Here is a 22,440-nt window from a genome sequence, read left to right on the forward strand (position 1 = left end):
AGGGTCTTCTATGGCTGCATAATCAGAGTCCACTGGCAGCAAATCCAAGTCCACTGGCCATGTTCACCCCTCCTGACGCTTTCAGGGAATGTTCCACCATGTTCCTCCACAAGTGCAGAGGGACAGACATCTGCGTGGGCACCTTCTTCCCCCTTCTTCCTCACCAACCACTGGCATCATTCTGCCTGTCCACCTCAGCTCTTCCTAACTGCTCGCTCTGCTCAGTTCTTACCTCAGTTCTTTTGTACGTTAATCGCTGAGGTGCATCTGTTGTCCCTCTAATGGCTCCTTGGCTGGGTTTGGAGCAGGGGGAGCTTCTCAGCTTCTTACTGGAGCCACCCCTGGGGCCCTTCCCTCGCTACCAGAGAACCCGCCAAACCAAACCAGCACACCAGGACACACAGGGCAGGTCAATGATAAACTAACACCTCAGGTGCAGTAAAGACATGTTAATCTACCTTTGCCATCCATGTGGATGGGCGCTGCTCAGAGCGCAGCCTTACCCTCTGCTTCTGTCTTAGGCAACTATTTCTTTCTGGGAACAAAATGTTTAGCAGAACAGTATATTAATGACCAAGGTTTTGTGTTTCTGTTTATCTGGGAAGTTTCTGGCTAGAAGCAAGCCCTGGATGCCCAGAGGTCTGTATCAAGAACATTGCCTTAGTGATTAAGTCCTGGGATGCAGAATACAAAACAAAAACAAACAAGAAACAGAGATGTAGACTTATGACCCAAACCAAGGAGTCCAGAGTACTTAAGGAGATTCCTATAGCAAAGGAAGAACATAAATTACTACAAAATTGTCAGCTATTTAAGGCAGAACTGGTAAAAATTAATCGGAAAGTTTACAAAGGATGCATTTTTGCTTTATTATTTATATTGGCAACTGCTTGGTATAAACTACCATACACAATTGTTTTTGCCTTCATCCTGATTTATCTCACTTTCCTTGACAGAGTCTGCTAGAACTGTTTAAATAGTAGTTTGATGTGCTACCTGCAGATTTTCCTCTGTCTGCCCTCCATCCTAGCACACTCATAACTCAGCAATCTTACTCCAAATTGCAGAGGGATCCACCGTGCAGTTTCTCTACATAAAGATGCTGCTTTGCTTTCAGACAGAAAAGGTTTGACTTTCTTGAATGCCATCCAGAGACACAGGAAATTAAGGGAGGGGGGAAAAAAGACATTACCATTATGACACTTAAAAACAATTATCTCCTTCAGGATACACCCCACTCCACATGGGTATTCTTTGCTTCATCCACATGCAGAGCTTTCAGAAACACTAGAAAAAGAGCAAGATAGGGAGAACAGAACTGAGAAATGCAAAACTGGTTAACAAAGTAGAGTTTTTTGCCTTTTGAGCCCATTGTCCAGTCAAGAAAAGAAATAAATTTATTTTGCATGGACTCTTTGTTTTCTAAAGTGCTTTAAAGTGTTTGAAAAATAATTTTAAAAAACAGATTGCTCCAGTTGACAGTCAGAGGAATGCCTAAGCCTGTTACTTTAAGCAGAATGGGCACAGAAGGGCATTCCCAAATATTACATGTAATTTTTTCAGGCGTGTGTTCAACTTGCACATGCATTCTCCCCCAGTTACCTGAATGAGGTCGGTTGGACAGTGTTTTAATTTGCCTATAGAATAATGTCCAGACTTGGCACATGATTTTTGCATGATTTTTTGTTTTGGTTTTTTTTTAAACACACGCTGAATTCAGATTTTTCTAGGATGCAATGAAATAAAACAGATGCCAGATACTGATGTGACTCTAGCTCATAGAGTACAACAATGGTGCTTTTATATACACAACTGTTAGCTAAGTCACTCAAATTTATCTAGTAACAGAAAGCCTTATTCCCTGCATCCCCATGACTTACAGATACCCGTAAGTTCGTTCAACCAAAGGCTAAGAGCTTTAAATACACTTGAGACCGCAGCACACTTCAAAGGTCATTATTTATCACCATTCATCAAACAGGAAACAATTAATTTTTAATGAAAAATCAAGTCCATACATCAAGGGCTTTTTTTTGACATGCCACAGCTTTATGAACTGCTGGCAGAAAATTAGGTAGACTGTAGGGAAGCAGGAAGCCTTTTATTTAGCAGAGAGGAGAATCCTAGCAGGTCTCCATTGTGTTGTGGTAAGTAAGGTAAAACACAGCCAGATAATACAACATTCAAAACCACATCGCTCAAGTATTTCCCTCTCTCACACAGTCTATTTTCCTTCTTTCCAAATATTTACAGTGAGAGTTCATTTTCCCTCGTGCTTACCCTTTCACCAAACAAAAATAATGCTAGCAAAACAAACCACACACAACAAAAAAGGAAGAACAGCTAACAAATGTAACCTAGTCAGAATGAACCAGGCTAGCTTAATCTCATTCTGATTTAATGAAGCTGTCTGTTTAACAACTTTTCAACTTCCTCAGGAAAAATTGAAGCCAGAGAGAAGCAGCACAACCATGTTGCTTCCAAGAACCAGTCAATTTACACAAGTCTCCTCTGAATACCATGAGAGAAATGGAAGGGTCTTGCAGTCTCTGCACTCTTAGGATATTCCTTTCTAGGCCAAGTACTTTTGCAGGGGTGCTAACCTGAAACAGAGCCACGTCCTCTCACCTTAGGTCTAGTCCTCAGGCTTTTAAGTCATTCATGCCTGCAGAAAGTCTCCAGACAGATTGCAATTGTATCAGCTTCACTTCAGATCACCCCTGCAACTCACCTCGGGGCACAGGTACAGCAGGAGAGAGAGGGAAAGTCCCTTTGCATATTGGGATACCACAGCATCTGCAGCTGATGTAAAGAGCTGCTGGCAGCTTAGGGACTGCCTGATGCAGAGGCAGGCATATAGCATCCAGCACCTGCTGATGTGCTGCCAGTGCTGGCTGGACCAGCTGGGTATGAACCACAACTGGAAATGCCACAATGCTTTTCAGTGTTCAGTGCAAACACTACAGTCTCAGCCCTTGCATAGTCACTGGAATTAGGAATTAAGGGATCCAAGTATGTTCTCACACCACTCTTACCATGGTCACAGCATTAATTTTAGATTATTGCCTTATTGATTTACAGGGAGTCCCAAGAGATCAAAACCAAACCACTGATCTCCCCACTCCTTCCCTTCTTATATTTTACTGCCAGAGAATGCAGAACAGAGCTGGTCAGATTTAGTCCTGTCATAATTCTACTAAGTTCAATCTGAAAGCTCTCCTGCAACATGAAATTTGGTCTTGTTTACTGTATTTAAAGCTCTAAAGAGATTATTCTAAGCGTAATATCAATCACTATGGAAAAAAGTCTGTGCACAAGAGAGTGGGGCTTTACAGGCTACTTAAAAACTTATCTGTACTCTCCATTTCTTTCTAATAACTGGAGCTCTCTGACCCTATGAAATGTCTTCAGTTCCAAAAAATAGTTATTAATGATACATAACTGTGATGTTACAAAAACCACCAACCTCAACCCTGTGTCCCTTCTCCTGCAGTTCTAAACTAACTTAAGTTCAATGTAGTCCATAAGCATCAGAAAGTACTGAAAGTGTGTCAATGTCCACAGGAAGATTAGTGCTAATTGGCAGTGATCTTTGGAAAGAAATCAGCTTGGAAATGTTAAAAGGGAAATATAAAGCAATGACTTACCACTAAGTCTTGGGAAATATCTTTACTAAGCAATTGCACTAATTAGAGAGAGTGGGAAAAAATTATGACCCCAATCTAGCAAAGGGCTCAAATAACTTAAACCCATATGAACTGGACAAAGATATTCAGCCTTCAAAATTAATCATGTACTTCCTTAGCTGGACCAGGGCCCAGAAAAAGGAGAGATAACACAACTCTCCCTTTCATTTTGAAAACAGCTTTAATTATATGTTGGTGATCCAAGTAAGGATTAACCCTCAGCTCTTTGGAAACAGCCTTAAAGTTGTGCAGTTCTCAGTCTGCCCAGTTTTAGACCCAAATTAAAGGAAATGTTTCCTGAAGTGTCATCCTATTCTGTCATGCTATTTGATTTCAAAGGCAGGTATTCAGAATCCTATAGTTCACCGTATTCCTTTGTCATTTGGCAATTAAGAGAGGATATTTCACCCTACACTCATTTTATCAACTATTTTTCCCCTTTCACATGGCCTACAGTGAGAGACAAGTTTCACTAAAATCAGTGGCAGCACCCAATTATTTGAAGTTGGGTCAGTATTTCAGTTCACTTCTTGTCTTGAGGCTAATTCTAAACATGCATGAAGTTTGCATGATGGCACGGCTCCTTTATAAGAATGTGAAAATACAAGGCTACCAATAGGCTTGAAACTCTGGTTGTGCCCTCGTCAAAATTTATTTCATGGAAAACACAGACTTCTTTCTCACCTCTACCACAGAAGTATGACCAAGACCATTTATTTACTTATTCTTCGGCACAGGAATATTGGTATTCTTGGTTGTGCTTATGAGATTATTTCAATACGTTATAATACCGTAAAAATCACTGAAATGCAATAACACTGTTGCACATTTATTGCCTTTAACCAACTATAAAAACTAAAATGGAAGCTTTGTTTCCCTCCAATGGTTTTGGGAGAAAGCCAACCCTCACTCCACAAAGTATTATTTGCTAAATGTTCCTACCTTGCCAAACCATTAGTTGTAAACCTTTTTAAACAGTGCACAGAATATCATAAACCCTAGATAGGCTTTGAATGACTCTACATCTCCATTCTTTCCCTTTGGAGTCATACCAGTGCTATTTAAACATGATACATGTTTAAATACACCATCATTACTTCATATCTTTAGGCAATTACTTCCCAAGTACAATCAAAATAATCCTTTTTGCTTAGCATTAAGGACTTAGAGATGAGGTCATTATGGAAGAAGATCTGCCTTAAGGAAAGCCTGAGATTTTCTAGATACCCCCAGAGGAGAGGGCTCTACAAGTCAACTAAACCACTTTGAATCCAGTGTTACAGTGATTGTTATAATAGTTACAATAAATAATGTTATATTGACTCTGCATAAACTGGACTGGCCCAAGCAATTGTCTGTTTCTTATAAGGTATTTTTAGTTCATCACTTCAATGAGGGGGTGGGGGAAAAAAAAAAAAAAAAAAAAAAAAGGACAACTTCAAATCATTTAACTTTTAAAGAATCTTGACACATATCCAAATTAAAATTCATAACCAATATAATTTTGCTTCCAGGTTCCACATTTAAAGTTGCAAGGAAACATACCTACTTTTTTTTGAAAAATCTAAGAGATTTATGCTTATTTATGCAGACCCCTAACACACAAAACAGCTGACAGGATTTTATTTTCTATCAAACTCATATTGCAAAAAGTCCTTCCAGCTTGATTGAGCATCAGTACCATGACCGACTTTGAACCCAGTCGGGACTCTAAAATTAACATCAGCATCTGGTAGGAAACTTGAAAAACTGCCATTCAAAAGGTAGGAAAAAACCCACTCAATTCCAAAAATATTAGAATAAATATCCTACCAGTAATATTTTCTTGGCCTTCAGAGAAAATGCTCTTCCTACTTGAAATCCATTCACCAGACCAGAATTGCACAGATGAAGTTCTCTACTGCATGAACTTAACATTTTTAGTCTCTTTTAATTACTTTGATTTAGACAAAATGAAGCCACTTAAGACCTGGTAGAAAATAACCTAATTAATATTTCCCTTCTCATCAAGTCTGAAGTTTAATTATGCATGCTAAAAAAGGCTTACGGGACTTTTTTTGTAACAGCTGCTGACCATTTTCATCTTAAACCAACAACACTTCTAAACACTTGCTTAACTTAATTTCCTAAGAAGTCCTCTTAGAGTTAATGGTTCTATTGATAATCATAAATTAGGCAGAGGAGATTACCACAACCTGAGAGCCTGGAACCTAGCAGAAAATAACTTTTTTAAAAAAAGACACAGAATTCTCAAATTTGAAAAGCTTAATAAAGCAGGCTCTAATTCCCGTTTCTTATGTCTTAATGCATTACCACACTTGTATCTTCTACTGCATTTATTCTTCCCAGTAAAATTTTCTAAACATTTTTTATTCCCAATTTATTAAGGAGAGAAAGTAATAGGAAAAAACAGAATCAAAAATATAATATACCAATTCCTTCTAAAGTCTCTGAATGCAAAAGGAGTTACCAATTTATTTTTTTCTTTTCCACAATGAGATATTTTGACACTGTGAATCTCATCTCATTGTTGCTTGGAAAAGTTGAGATTGGGACTACTGAGAACGTCAGCCAGTCAAGTACCCCATGGAAAGGATGATGAAGAAATATCATTGCCTTGCCCCTAAAATAAAACCCTACTGTGCAAGTCTCTCAGCAGACCTGAAACCAGGTTGCCTAATAGCCAGATCAGATAAAGAGTCTCCTCATGAAATTCCCATTTATTGTTAAAATAATTCTATGTAAGAATGAAAATACCAGGTCCAAAGAAGGTATTTCTAAATAGAGTTTTAAATAAATGTATTTATTCCAAGTCCAGTACAAAACACAAAATCAGCAAATTAACATAGTTTGTGTTGCTACTGAGTGTAAAATAAATTAGCTAGTGGACACTAGGATAGCAACTGACCAGTCAACACCAACAAGTATATTGCTAAGGACGTAAGAGTTGCAAAAGGCTTGGATAAGTTAAAGTATATAAGAAGTCTCAAATTACCAATCAGTGAAGCCAGAGTAACACAAATCTTCCATCAGTGGCAGCTACTTGCCAGCCTTAAGAGTATATAGATGGTCTTCCTTTTAATTTACACAGAAAGAGCAAGACAAGTGTATGATGTCCTGCTCAACCAAGAATTAAGGGACTGTATTCCAAGTCCAAAGATTCAGTACTCTCTTACATGCTTTTACAAAAGAATAACTGGCAACAGTTTAGAAAAACCCACAGCAACAAAAAAGCACAAAATCCCCACAACATTTGGCAGATGTAGTTTTGCATGAGCTGTCAGTAGGTAGGTAGCAGCTGTAATCCTGGCTGTGACTGCCTTTAGCTCGTTGAGAAGTGATCCAAAATCAGAAATACAGGACATTTTAATTTCTGTCCTTTGACTTCCCTGCTACAAAATGGGGATAACTAATCCTTGTAACTTCCCCATTATCAGAGCAGTTAAGGCTTTGGAGCACTTTAAACATGACAAGTTTTCTATGAATTCAAGGAATGGCAAGATCCATTGAAACAGGGATAAAACTAACCTGGTCTTCAGGATTTTACCAGTGCAGTTCTGTGGCATCCCCAGCTGAATACATGAAGGAAGCACCCACACAGTGCTATGAGCACCACCATAAGAAAGGTGTGCTCTGCCCCACACAGAGGACAATAGTGAGGAGCCTCATGGTTTTAAGAAAGAAAAGGAAAGCAGAATCAAGATTACTGGGCTTGTGATTTCACAGAGTAGCTAGTCTGATTCAACTGCATTCAGGAACTGACACAAAGCTTTCTGAAATTAAGGTCAGTCTTTAAACTAAACATCGTAAGAGCTCTGCTGGACATGCTTATATGCATTAATGAGTTATTTTAGGGAAGAACTCTGCACCTTTTTCTTTCCTGAAGATACTTGAAAAAGATCTGCTAGTAGAAAACATGATGCAGTGAAATCTCAAACAAAACCAAACAAAAAAACCCAGCAAAAAAATCCCCAACCCAAAAAGAATCCCAAAGCAAAGCCTCAGCTGTTTTTGCTTTTCATGGTGAGAAATAGTTGGTTATCACTCTGGGAGAAAGGTCTCAGTATAAGCACAGGATTGTCTAATAACTGCTCATTACAAGCTCCAGTGCAGCTAGGAATACCTTGATAAAACCAGAAATAACCAAGTGGCTTAAATTTTATTTCAAAACACTGCCAATGGAATCAAGCAGAACCATTATTCAAGAAATATTTTGCAGTTTCTTGATCTAGCCTTATACTTTCAGTGTTTGCAATTTCTTTTCAATTTGGAAGAAAATAGCTTTCCCTCCTCACTCTCCTACATTCAACTAGCTCACCGAAGTTCCATATTGCATGAACCAATACAAGGCTCTTAGTTTATTGCCCTAGTATTTCTATTTGGTATGAAGTCACTGCTGTCAGGTCATTACTTGTTTTTGCTCTGTGTTCCAAATGCTGGTCACGGGATGCAACCTGAATGGAAAACAGCAGGAGCCCAAGGTATAATATTGGAAGCTCACATAGGCACTGAAAGGGAAAAAGTGTTCTGCACTGCTATTGTCAGTTGTTCTTTCAGGATCCTAAAACTGATAGGAACCACCTTAGTTTATGTTAAGACACGCTACTGTCCACTGCTTTTAGGAACAGCTCAAGATTTGTTATATGTCTTCAGGAGGCTATTGCTGGAGAAGGGTTTCTGTCAGAAAGCTCAGTTCCAGTTTCAAACTGCTGAAATTCAGCAGTATCCAGATCTGAAGGCTCAGCTTAGGACCCATATGAATGGCGGGTCCAGATCGCAAAAATCTAAATCTCCTTTCTCAAAGACCTAAATGAACAATGACAAATGAGACTTTGTGTCTCCACATCCATCTCTGAGAAAGTTTTCACATGGATAAAATTATTCTATCCCATAACTGGATGCAATTTAAACTACTCTCCTGGGTTACAGAAAATAAAATATGTGCAGGAAAGGAAAATCATCAGAATTCACTGCAATAACAGAGTCTGGGCTGTGTTCCAGTCTCATTAAAATCAGAAAATCATGGACCAGTCCAGTGTGTTGGCACAGACACAATAGAGAAGTTCCTCCCTTCTTTCCTCATCTTGACATTCACATATGAGGACAAGGACAAGTGTTGGTATCACACTACATATAAACATAGCGAGAAGGACAGTACAAATAAGCTGACACAAAGATTTATAATTGATGGTCAAAGAAGGCAGCAGGTAGCTCTTCTGCAAGGATGTGTCATTTAAATGTAGCTTTGCCTCAATAGTTTCCTGTTCTGGAGATGTACTCTGTCTCATCAACGTACACAGCTTCAGCCTTTTGGAAATCTGAAAGTTTTAGTGGTGGGTTTTTTTTCATTTAGACAACTAGGATACAGTGGGGGAACACGGGCAGAGCGTGGCTTTGTGGAGAACAGGAGCCTCTAAGGATTGGTTTCTCAGCTCTGCTCAGGGAGATGCAGCTGCTCAGACTCTGGGCTGTTTGCAAAGAATTGCATTCTAGCACAGTGAATGTTTTTTCCTCATTTGTATGGTAATAAATGAGCTTCAAATTAAAATGATCAAACAATCAATAGCTAATTTTCCTCTACAAATACCATTGATCTTAAAAGACAATTGTTTCCTCAGTGCCCTGCACTGATAACAGACACCAGCATGAAAGAGTTGGGTATGTTTTGTGCTGTTCTTAACGTCATTGCTCCTCTCTGAGCGGAGATCACTGTTGAATTAGAGCTAGTTATTTCTGACAGATCAATGCTGCTATGACTAGACTGGTTGTGAAGTTGCTATGGAATATCATCACTTCAAAGAATCTAATACAATTATTATTACTAACCTAATTTGCTTTCTTATGACGCAGATTAGTAATGGAGAAGAGCTTTTGATCATTGATCCTTACTTAATGTGAAGGAAAAAGTGGTTTTCTTTGCCCTTCAAGCAGTTCCTCCTTTCATCTAACACTCAGAGCCATTCTCCAACTGGAAACAATTCTTTAAAAAAAAAAATTAATATGTCAAATCCCTTTTCTGATACAAGTAAAAAGACCCTTTGAAAGACAATCCTTACAGATGTACCCTGCACAGAGCACTCATCATTAATAACATCATAAACTTGAAGCTGAAATTGGGAGCAGTTTTAGCATGCAGAAGAAATCCATAGATCAAACACTACAAGCAGGAGAACATAATGTAGCTTTCAAACAGATCTAGATGGAGTTGACAGGGGAGAGGCTAACTTGGGTTAGAAACACAAACTGCGGGGAAGGAAGATCAGGGCACTGAACTCAATTGTTTTGTTAATTTCTTTATCTTGGCCTTATTCGAGTGATTCTTTTAATTTAGCTACTTTCTCTATGACCTTCCTGTCCTTTAAAAATGCTAGTGCTGTAAAAACAGAGGAGAGAGAGAAGTGTTAGTTGTATGAACACAATCTATGATAAACATTTATGTAAATTTTTTCAGCTGAAATTCTTAAATTGTTTTCAAACATTTAAATAAGTGATTAGAGCCCTTGAGACTAATAAGAGATATTACACCAATTTTACTACAGGGAGTATACAACTTGGTTGAAACTCAATGGCAGAACTGAGATGAGAGGAAGATCTGCTCTTTGGAAGAGGGGAGCTGGTAAAAATCACTGGTTTGTCAACACATTTGGCTTAAATCTTCCTTTGGGATAAGAGAAATGTCTGAGAGCTGTTCTCATTCTCCTCTCCAGATCAGATAATTTCTAAGTCATGCTGCAGTTTTTACCTTTAAGGTCTGGGAAAGAATATCCCCAATTCTTATTTTCTCCAGTAATGAGATAACTCCCATAGGAATTACAAATCTTTGACCCAAAAGTTCAAAAACAAGCTCTTTTCATTCTAGAACTGAATTTTTATAATATGTACAAGATCCTTACACCACCCATCCCCAAACGATCTATGTGCTGTGAAGATTTGCTTTTGACTAAAACCCTGTGATCACAAACGAGAAGAAACTTTCATCAGTCAGAGGGTGGGGACCCATCTTCATCCATGTGAGTTGCAGAAGTTCACCGTGTAGCAAAACAAAAACAGTGCCAAAAGCATCAGGGTGAGAGTAAGGTGAGAAAAAGTTATACACTTATCCAAGAGGGGGGGAAAAAAAAAAAGGCAGACATTTATAGGGGAAACAGATACATTCTTTATTCCTGTAAAGTAATTTAAGTCCTGAATTTACAGTCACACTTCTTCAGCTCAGGTCCTGTATTGTTAGCACCATAGGAATGCTGAAACTGCTAGATAGGGGGAACATTAATGGAGTGACTAACCCAATAAAATGCATCTACTTCTGAGGATTTTAGAAGGCACCCTTTACTGGGAAGCTGTGGAATATATTGCATGCTGAGAAGTTTAACACTGGGTTTTAACTGAATTTCCTTGATGCAAGCTGAGTGGGTCAAATTCATTCTTAATGCCTTGTGCAATACCCACTTTGTGGCTCAAGATGGGAACACAAACAGAGCCAAACATAGCAGAGAGAAAAGTGGAGGAAAACCCTGTAAATAATTGATAACTGCAAATTGAAAGTAACAGTACAATACTACAGGCATAATTTTACAGATCTTTTTAATAAAACTTGCTCACTAATTACTCCAGTAAAGTTTTCAGTGCTGTCTTTTCTTCAGAACAGCTGTGCAGAATCTCAGCCTCCAACTCTTTGCAGGCTGCTTGTTGTCATAACCCCTGACAGCAAACCTGCTTGCCAACAGCTGTAGTTTGTGTGCTGCCGTGACCAGTACCACCTGTACCAGTACAAAGGGCATCATTATACAGTGCTGAATAAAAAGCCAGAGGAAGAAATACCTCTGGCAGCAAAACATTCCTGCTCTCAGTGCTTCTCTTGGCTTTCTCCTTTTCATCAGTGGTCTGTTCTTCATCTGCTCTCCAGGGGTGTTATGGTGAATGTTGGTAAAAATTAGTGCAATGCAACATAAGGCAAACTATGACCAAAAAGGCATTTTTGGGTCGTTTCTGCTCTTACCCTGAGGGAGTATGATGTGTTCATCAGTCTGATGCTTAAAGTCTAAATGAAGGCACACAACAAGAAATGTGGGGAGGATTTTATGTGTGTCCTTCTCTTCCAGAACCCAAAGAGGGGGCCTGGTAGAGCTGAAACACAGCAATTTTTCCCAGTCCCAAAATGAGAGGGAGAGAGAGTGTGTACTAATACAGATTTACAGCAAGTTATGGAACAGCTTGGTGAAAGAGGGGCTGTTGTGTATTGTGGGACACAATGTGAGCTCTTTAAGTAGACTGTAAGAGTCAAAGGAAGTACCAGTACAATTCCCACCAAGCACTGAACTTCTACCATATAAAGTCTAATTCATTTTGAACAGAAGTGCTACACTTCAATTGCTATTTCTCTGAGAGAAGATTAAAATATTTCCATGGAATTTAAATTTTCTGGAGTAATACAAAGGGGAATAAAAATCAGATTTTCCAGAACATGCAAATTTAATTAACTGAAATCTATTTCAATGGAAAATTCCTGAGTGTTGCCACCTAGTCTGGAAGGACAAACACAAAACCTCCACCACTGCCACTATCAAGCTCCTGCCAGCTACCCCTTGTGCACAGGGGTGCAGGAAACAAAGGAAGTGAAATAAATAGTCAACTAACTCTCAAATTACAATCCTAAGCAACAGCAAATCCCTGCTTCTGAGGTTGTAATACATATTCTCCCTACCAAAAATATATTTTTTTAATTCTTCCATTAGTAGGAATAGTGTGAGTCAACAGACAAATGCCTTGTCTTTTCAAGGCACATCCAACATTGTACTTTTACCTTTATGTTGCAGATTGCCCCACTTCACTAAACCAGCTTTGTTTTTTTTAAGCCAGCTGAAAAAAACATCAACATTCCCCTTAGAAACCAAGCTTCTCTTCCCATTACTGGAGTGGAGCAAACAGGGATTGAGATACAAGCTTAAAGCTTCACAAATCACTTCCATAGCTGACAGTTAAGAGATCTAGGGCTGAGGTTGATACAGCACAGCCAGCTGAAAACTTAGAGGGGAAAAACTAGGAAGCAATGGCCATTTATAATGATTAAGAATCTGACTCATTGATTCCAGTTGTTCTTTTCCTCTCAGTAATGGAAAACTAGAAGTTATGAAAACAACAACGATGGGAATGCAAGCGTAGTTGAAGAAATGGACTCCTAGTTTTTGGTAAATACTGATCCACTCTTCTCTACATGCACTGGTTTAAGTACTTTAAGTTGGCAGTCAGGAAATCAATTATTTTTGCATTTACAACTGGGTAGATTTAATGCTTGGGATAAATTTGCCTTGAGAAAACTTTAATAAATAAATAAATAAAATGTCCTTGCTAAGTGATCCCAAGAGGCATATGTCTCTCTTAAACAGTTAAAGGGGAGCTGCTGACTTGCACTCAATGGGTTCAACAATTTGAAAATTATTAATTTGGATTTAAATCTTCTAGGCCTACTTATACAGCAGACAGCAAAGAGAAGTTTTGAGAAATTTCCTTTTTGGAAGATTAAGAGATGGAATCAGTTGTATGTTACAATTAAATTCAAATTATCAGAAGTTTGGCACAGTGATAGATTTCCCTGCATTACTTTGCCAGTGCACTCTGTCTTCCAGAGATGCAACTTCACACCCAGCATTGAGCTCCAGTTCATTCAGTTTGGAGCTTGCCTCTCTACCAGGTTCTCTGTTTTGGAACTGCTGAGGGAGGAAACATTCCTTTGTTATTGACAAAAACCTCATGGTAGCTTTCCCAGTGCACCTGTATCAGCCCTCCTGCAAGCCATGGGGGAGAAGGACTTGTGTGCCTCTGATTATGAGGGCTGATGGCTCTCAGGAGAAGCTTCTGGAGCATGAAATGAGATCTACAGCATGCTCTCTGTACTGACAGAGGATTATGGTTGCATGCACCCCTGCTCTCTTATACACAGAACAGCAGTGGGACAGCTAGTGCAGTAAACATCTCCAATAGCTCTGTGCCAGCACATTACTCCTTTTTGCCAGCTGAATTCCCAGATGGCTATTAGCACCCAACTATCTGACCTGTATACTTTCAAAGGCTTAGAGTGCAGTGCCTGCACATATGCCAGATTTCTGTAGGGTAAGTGCAACCATACCATGCTGACTTCAGTGTTTCCAGCAGGTTTGTTCAGATACAGAGGATACTTAGCAATTTTCAATCCTCAATTACAATTTGTGGCTAAACATATGCCAAGTTCACTCCATTTGTTTCCAGAGGTGAGAAAACCCACTTGTGTATGTATTTTATACACATACGTTGTATATGGTTTTTATATTTATCCAGGTAGGATTCTCAGTTGAGATAAACCAGAGTAGGTTTAGAGACGCTCTGATTTATGGCAGAAGAATTCTTGCAGATAGAGGCTTTATGATAAAAAGCAGTACAGAAAAGACAGACATTCTTATTAGTCTCTGTTTTAGCCCTCCTACATAAAAGAAAAATTCAATCATGTGGAAGCAATTCAGGAGAAAACACTGCTTTAATAATAAGGGCTAGAGATTAAGTATACTATTAACTATATACTCTCTGCATGCTCTTTCAGAGCCTGCTGTGCTATTCACAGTCGCTTTGTCTATTTAGGACCAAGCTCTCCCTGGGGACCTCACCCAAGAGTAAATAGAGTTATTTAAAAAATTAAAATAAACAGCTGGAGGTATATTATACTTTATGGGAACAGCAATTTTCTTCTCAGGTATGAATCAGAGAGAGAAAGCCAGGGGCTACGGTAGGAGTGGGGCTGACAATGGAGCAGGTAAGATGCCAAAAACATTGTCTCTGGAGAAGTTTTTCTGTCAGACCATCTCTGGGGTTCCTGGGCTCAGTGTCAGCACACATGGATGCTTGGGGTAAGAACTGGGATAGACAAAGCAGAAGTGCTTTTGGAGTGGTGGAAAGGGGCTGCTGACTCTTGTGTTAAACTTTGGGTTTAGTTAAGGTAACTTGAATGGAAGGATAAGAAATGCATTCTCCCTCTCAGGGCATCCCAGAAATAATAAACCTGGAAAAAAGGACATTGATAAGTTTTGATGTGGAGGGAAGGTACAGCTTTCTGCATGTAAGCAGAGCTGAGGAAATTAAAGTACTCTTCCCAGATTGCTGGGAGTGAAGAGTAGCATGTTACATTAATAAGAAAAGGCAAGTAACCAGAGAGACTGACTTCCAGAATCACATCCACTCACCTGCAAGGAAGGAGAGTTTTATACAGAAAGCAGGAACTAAATACAATAGTTGTTGACCTCTGTAAGAGCTGGAAGTAGAATAAGTCAAGTGGAACTGACTGTAGCTTCACAATGTATATAAAGAGAAGACAATTTCTTTTTGAATAACATGCTTATATTTAGGATCATAAATCTGTATTTGGAAACCTAAGGAACTGACCTGATTTTCTAAAGTGTTCAGCACCCAGTGAATGAGTGGAAACATTTTAAGAGGCTTCTGTCAGAAGTGCTGGATTCAAGAGCTTTGGATGGAGAGAAGGAAATTAACATTTCAATCTATTTCTTAACTTTGGACGTACAAATCAAAGACTTGCATTTTCAGAATTTATCACTCTGCAGTATCATTTTTTTATATGTCTTGTTTTTTAAAAAAAAATTACTGCTAGAACTACTAAGTGTAGATTTTTAAAAAGCTCTCAGGCTCCTTTGCTACAACTTTAATAAGGATATTTAACACAGGGTAAACACAGCCCCACTTTGCTGCCATGGTAGTTTGAAATCTGGATAAAATAATCCCTAGAGCAAAAGTAGAACTGTATAAAAAAAGCCATACAAAGTCATATAAAAGCCAGTAGTAAATTTGGGAACATTCATGTTATGCAAAAGGTAAATTTCTAGTATCTCAGCTGAGGAAAAAATAAGAGTTCTAACAGTTAAGCACCCTGTGGAGGCCTCTAATTCCCTGAAAATGGCCTTTTCTCAGCAGATTGTCAACTTTTTTGAGGTCACGTTGTTCAGTGTTTTAAAAGGGCTCTGGTATCAGTCTCTCTTCCATTCAGAAACTTGCTTTTATCCTCTCAGATCACAAGATTATAAAACTATGGCCCAACCAATCTGAATCAAAACACAAGGGTACATCATTAATTACTGGGGTGATATTTTCTCTAAAGGCAACATAATGTGAAAATCCTGGATTTCATTCTACACAAAATTTGCAAGTGAGCATATTTTCAAGGTGTTACTGCCTTTCTTTAGAAGTTATGAAAATTGGAAGAAATATATATTTTCACTGCATTCTTACTTTTATTGCACAGTGAATATTTCAAAGTTTTAGTATAGTTCATGATTTACTTAAGATTTAGATTAAATTGCACAAAGAAAGTCTAAATACTGTTTTTGTATGTACATGCCCTTCACAGAAGCATTGGGGTCTTCAGACTTCAAAGACCTGTGTAACAAATGACTGGTATATTAAAGCCACATTTTAGAAAGCAGATTCTCTAAATCAGGCATCTTTCTACAGTGCTGAAGTTTTACAGTTTAGTGTACTCTTCATAATACAAAATACTCATGCACAAAGGGGTACCATTATCAGCTGTCATGAAGCAAAGCTAATTAAAATAAGTCAGTTGGAGTCTTTCTTTTCTCAATGCAGAAATGCAGCTACCCAGAACAAGAAGAATGTCAAGACTATTAATTTTGGCATAGAAACGTCTACAGGCCCCAAAAGCAAGGTTGGCAACCCTATATGATACACTGTGCAAATGCCAGCTAGACGTGGTCGTTACTAGCAGTCGATACATTTGTAAACTGACAGACAAAAGATAAGAAGTGGAGCAAAACAGAGATGACCCATCGGATCAGACCAGTGAGGAATTAAACAGACCCCTAAGCCACCCCTCCTGCAACACCAGCAGCCTTTAACAGGACCAGTTTACACCCCAAATAGACTTGTATAATTTCTGCATTGTCTGAAAATGGGGTTGTGTCTGTGAAGTACTTTCAACATCAACAGTAACAAAAGCACAGAAACACAGCTGATTTTTCTACATCAAAGCATTCTTTTGAAGTCTTATCACCTGTTTCCAAATTTCCTATTGGCTGTGGATTGTCACTATTCCCAAGCAAACAATTTTCCACACTTCAATAATTCAGGCATATGGATAGCAAATTCAGGCTCCCTCTGAAAGCTTTTATATCACTCTTGGGAAGAATTTCAAGGCAAGATTTTCAAAGCATTGCAATGAATATAATCATTTTGCATTCATTTTTTTTTTTTTTCAGTGGAAAGCACATGAACGAAAGCCTGCAGCCCCTGAAAGAGCTCAGGCTAGTCTTTCCTTTTAATCCCTGAGCAAAGCTTAATTGTGCAGTCTTTTGAGTAAACTCGCCAAACTAGAATCTATACAAGATTTACTGTTTATAAAAATGTGTAAAAACCAGGTGATTAAAAAAATAATTTATTGAGAATTTTGTACTTTAGACAACACAGATTTCCCTTAAAACAGCACTAGAAGCAGCATATAATCATAGTATCTACAGATCAGTTTGTAAGACCAGTTGTTCAGTGACCATGGAGAACTAGAACAAAAACGTGCATTCGAGGGCAGGTGATACACCCAAAAACATGCACTGGCTGGACAGTATGGCTATCTTGGAATTATAAAGCTGCTCAAGAATGTGATACTTCAGTACTATAGCTTTCAGGCAATGTAAAGCAGTAATTTAATTGAAAAGCTGGCTATTAACAAATTTAATATTCTTAAGACAGACACCAAGTTTTGCCATTAGGCAGGTCCCACCTGGGACTGAAAATTTCTTCCCTAGGAACCATTGGTAATTCATAATTCAGCAGTGACTTCAGTTTCTGCAAGCAGGCAAGAAGTAAACAGCTTCCCCACAACTGCCTCCTGGCAAAGGTGTCACAGTGCACACAGCAGAGAGGAGAGCTCCCCCACAACCCCCCAGATGGCTGAATGTCTTGTCCTTCCCTAAAAGGGGTGCAGAAAGGAGCAGTTCTTAGCAGGTGACATAGACCCTCAGTGACTGATACATGTCCAAATGTCTGAGAGCACTGAAAGAGGCTTGGAAAGGAAAGGGAGAAGATTAAGAAGGAAGCTTTCAGTCCTTGCCTTAAAGCCATTTCCTAATGTCATCCCGTCAAAATACTCTACAGCCCAAACCACTTCTATCTCCAGGATTAACAGTGTGGGCTGCAGAAGAGAAGTGGTCTTGTGAGTGCCAATAAGTCACACTCACAAAACCTGGATGAAATGCATCAGAAATAGCTGCTGTTTATAGATCCTATGCAGTACTGATTTGCACACTGGAATGCAGCAAAGTTTTCCAAAGGTTTAGAGCCCATACAGCAATGCCCAGAGCTGACCGTGTTTCATTCTATCCCTCACATAAAATACCAAGTGAAAGTTAAGGAAAGAACCATTTTCTAATCAGAAACCCACTAAAACAATACTGATCTAGACTTTAAGGGTCAGTTGCCTGTAATTGTCCTTCATGTTGTATGTTAACTATTTCCAAATGGTCTTCTGAACTCAAGCTTGCAAATCTCAGTACAAAATGAGGACCAGCATGATTTACAGATGTAAAGCTCCCCACAGCTGGAATGAGCTACAGAGCTTAATGTACTTTGCACTGCAAAGGGGTAGTTTGTGGTCTTTAAAATGGGTTTACTAAGCCACAGAGTTTCAGACTGAGTCCTTGAATCAAAGAGAACTTATCTCAGGCAAAACTGGTATAGGATTAAGGTCTGGTTGACTGAAGTAACAGCATTGATGTCACTGTGTTGATCAGAATTCCAGCGTAAGGGAGAACAAGATGACACACACAGTGATTTACTCCTAAAGATACTTTGATACCACGGAAGAGAAATAGCAAAATAGGCAGCCAAGTTCTGTGTTCTGCTGGGGTATGTCTGCTCAGCTGGTTCTTTAGGGTACAAATATGATTGGCAAAGTCTATGCAGAATCAGCTGACAACAAGACATTAGTCAGGGGAATGCACAGATGTTACAAACACCTACTCTTCATTCCAAAATTAACTTTTCTATTAGCAAACATTTGACAGTCTCAGGTCTGCCTTAGAATAACAGTCTGCTCAGGAATGCTCACGGGGAAAATATTACCTCTTACTTCAGCCACTTTGATCTTATAAGATGCATGTATAATATTAACTTGAACCAAGAGGTAGAGGAGAAAAGAAAGAGCTATTTAACCATATATTCAGCACCACTAATTACTTCTCCCTTACCTATCACCACTGATTACAGTAATTTCTTGCACATGGTGATGTGTCCCGGATGGTTCAGATGTATAATTATGGAGATAAAGCCATTTTTTAAGAAGTTCCGAAGACAGCTTTCCCACCAGATTTATGGTCCCAAAGTTTAGGCTATCCTGTATTGATCTTCTTCCTGTATGCATTGCACTTACAGAACATTTGGTCAGACTCTCATCTGATGTAAGTGAACCTGGCAGCACTGTGGGGAAGAGAATTATTTCCTTTTCCTCCAGCCGAGTGTCTGGCACGTAGCTTCTTCTAATTAGTATTCATCTTTAAGTCTGTTGAATTCATGGGAGGGATTAAGCTGCCCATGGAAGTCATAACTGTTTAGAAGCTTGGACAATTTTCCTCCTAACCTGCAAACCTCACTGGGAGCACCTTAATTATTAAAAAATGAAACTATTATATCAATTATCCTAAGTAAACTGGCACTGTGTAAACTAACATGGATCTAAACAGGTATTTCTGGTGCCCTTCACACTCTCCCCTCACATAGTTTTAACAGCTAAGGAAAAAATACTGTAAATGAAACATCTTTACATCTTCAAATGGATATATATTTAAGGTGCCCGAGTTTAAGTAGTAGAACTGCTACACATTCTTGGGGGTCTTCTTGATTCTGAGTAATGAGTTGTCAGCACTTCCTAACAAACATGGTTATGCAAGCAGCTCTCTGTAACAAAACTGGAAAATGTTGATGGTAACTATATAACCACCAGTCTTCTGCTCATTCAGCATCTTAAGAAAAACTGAAACTTCCCATACATTTTGTCTTGGAAGTCAAACAGGCTTTTTTTCGAAAGCATATTTTGGTTACAATGTTAATTAAAATGCGTTGGCCCATGGCCTTGCAAGTGCCATTACGAGTACCAAATACAACACATCAAAATTCATATAAAAGGTAAAAGTGGAATGCAAGCCTCCAAGAAAACACAGACCCAGATAATTTAGAGGATTGGATAACCCTCTATATGTACATGTACAGTTACAGCTCAAAGGAGTTAATCAAGCTAGATGTATCACTTAATAAGAATTAGAGCTCTATGCAGAAAAGGGAAACAAATAGTTAAAGAAATCACTGAGGTACTATCAATTATGCTCTCACACTCCAGAAGTCTAAATAGAGCTAATTGCCAAGGCAGTAATTGAGAGGATAGAAATCCACTCGGTGTCTGCTGCCCAGGATAATTTCTGAAAAGAGATTTATACAAACAGAACATGACTTCTACATAACCCAGCCATTTTCAGGTCCTAGAAAATTCTGACCATATTTAGAGAAAGCCTGCACTTCATTGTCTCAAAGAGAAATTATAGCAACGTGGTAAACAGAAAGGTAAGTAGTTCTGTAAAGATTTAGAATGTTTTCTAGGAGCGCTGAAATAATGGAAGAATCTAAATCCAATTACAAAAAAGTGACAGACCTCTAATCCCACAGATGTTCAGAGGAATATATCTTAAGTCTTCTTGAAACTGTTATTAGAGTCCTAAGGCACTTGGACACATTTAACATTTTAAAACTGGATACACCTAAAATACTCAAGACTTTGAAAATCACAGTGGGAAACATTAATGAACTAAGAATTGCAGAAACACTAAATTTCAGTACTACTTTGTTTGTTCTCTCCCACCTCCTGTCAGCATTGTCCTATAGTATCTAATAAAAAAATATTTTAGATGCTCATCTTTAGTCAACAAGTCATTTATTTTTCTTCCCAAAGAAATGTCTGTTACAACTCTAATTTATTTTAAGCAATTCTCCTCCCTGCCATTTCTTTCTCACTTTCATGTCTTCTCTCATTTTTTTCCTTTTCTCCTCTGATCAAAAGACTTTCAAAGCCAAGGGGCAAAGTCAGCCGATCTATAACCTGGGTGACTTGCACAGGTGCTAGGTGCAAGTGCTGACTCTGACAACTGGTCAGAGTCCACACAGCTGGAAACGCTACAAGCTTCTCGAGGCTTAGTACTAGATTTAGACACTCAGCTGGGATTTCTCTCTTCAGTCTCCTTTTCCCAGCATTTGATCCACTGCAAAATTTGAATGAGATCTCTATCTCCAGTTACTCTTTCAAAGGGGGCCACTGTAGCAACACATAGGGTACAAATTTTAGAAGAAAGTGCCACCGAATGAACAGCCAACATGATTTCCAGCACTCAGGTACACCTACATGTAAATGAAAAAATCTTTCATTTTATAGAAGTGGTTTAGAAGGCAACCAGCAATGTAAACATCTTCCAAATTAACAAAATCTGCTGATTTCAGAAACAGTTAATATCACAGCAGAGCTACATGATGAATCTGGGAATTTCTTTTAAAATCCTTTTTCAATAGGCATGTTCCTGATCTTTCAAAATGACAGATCTACAGCTCAGTCTGAATGAATGCACTGGATACCACTGCAAAATAACACTGCTCTTCAAATTCTTTGAAAACAATTTGCTTGCAGTCAAAGAGCTCAAGATGCAACACAAATCCCAGTCCTATGACAAACCTGAGATGCTTCTTTAATCTTGGATACAATCACACACAGCCACATAAAAGAGAAACTGCTAAATAGAATAATGCCCATTCACTGTAAGAAAACAATAAGCCTGGGAGAAAAAGTTAGAAGGTGGTAGCTTCTATCAAGAATTACCTTCAAAAAACTCAAGCTCCTGGTTCACACAGGAAAATTGCAATGACCTATGTGAAATTTTCTTTGTGAATGACAACTGAACTCTACTGCATAGTTTTTCCAGGAGAAATAATTGCTGTACCATCTAGTTTGGACAGATCTAAGGATTTCAATTCTGAATATTTCCAAATAGAGGCATAGGTGTTTTTTCTATCAAAAAAAAGTAGTGTAGGGCTCTTACAAACATAGTCCCAGGCATGGTAAATCTCCAGACCTGGCACAGGATGCTAATTAGTGGCTTCTTAGCTGATAATAACCCATGTGCATTAAGTTTTCCAAATAATATCTTATTTTTTATTTAAAAAATGTACACAATTATAGTGAATGCTTTATAATAAAGATTTTATGTCTCTGACCAAACTTGCACAGCAGGAGTGAGAATCATAGAATGGTTTGGGTTGGAAGAGATCTTAAAGATCATCTACTTCCAACCCTCCTGCACTGTCAGGGACACCTTCCACTAGACCAGGTTGCTCAAGGCCCCATCCATCCTGGCCTTGAACACTTCCGTGGATGAGGCATCCACAACTGCTCTGGGCAGCTTGTTATATTGTCTCACTGCATGGAATTTCTTCCTAATACCTGATTTAAATCTACCTTCTTTCAGTTTAAAAAACCCTCATCCTATCACTAGACTCCCTGATAAAAAGCCCCTCCCCAGCTTTCCTCTAGCCCCTTCAGGTACTGGAAGGCCACTATAAGGTCTCCCCAGAGCTTTCTCTTCTCCAGGCTGAACAACCCCAGCTCTCTCAGCCTTTCCTCACAGGGGAGGTGTTCCAATTCCCTGATCATCTTTATGGCCATCCTTCTGGGCCT

The 22,440-nt window shown here is 38.8% G+C and overlaps 2 protein-coding genes across 7 annotated transcripts in view; both read left to right on the plus strand.

Moving 5' to 3' along the window:
* Positions 1-22,440, plus strand: part of TMEM86A (transmembrane protein 86A) — a 526,280-nt gene that overhangs the window by 28,673 nt on the left and 475,167 nt on the right. The gene's annotated exons all lie outside the window — the stretch shown is intronic.
* KCNC1 (potassium voltage-gated channel subfamily C member 1) overlaps positions 1-22,440 on the plus strand; it is a 127,322-nt gene that overhangs the window by 28,170 nt on the left and 76,712 nt on the right. The window lies entirely within an intron of this gene.

Source organism: Apus apus, chromosome 5, assembly GCF_020740795.1.
Source record: "Apus apus isolate bApuApu2 chromosome 5, bApuApu2.pri.cur, whole genome shotgun sequence".
In the NCBI taxonomy this organism is placed as follows: domain Eukaryota; kingdom Metazoa; phylum Chordata; class Aves; order Apodiformes; family Apodidae; genus Apus; species Apus apus.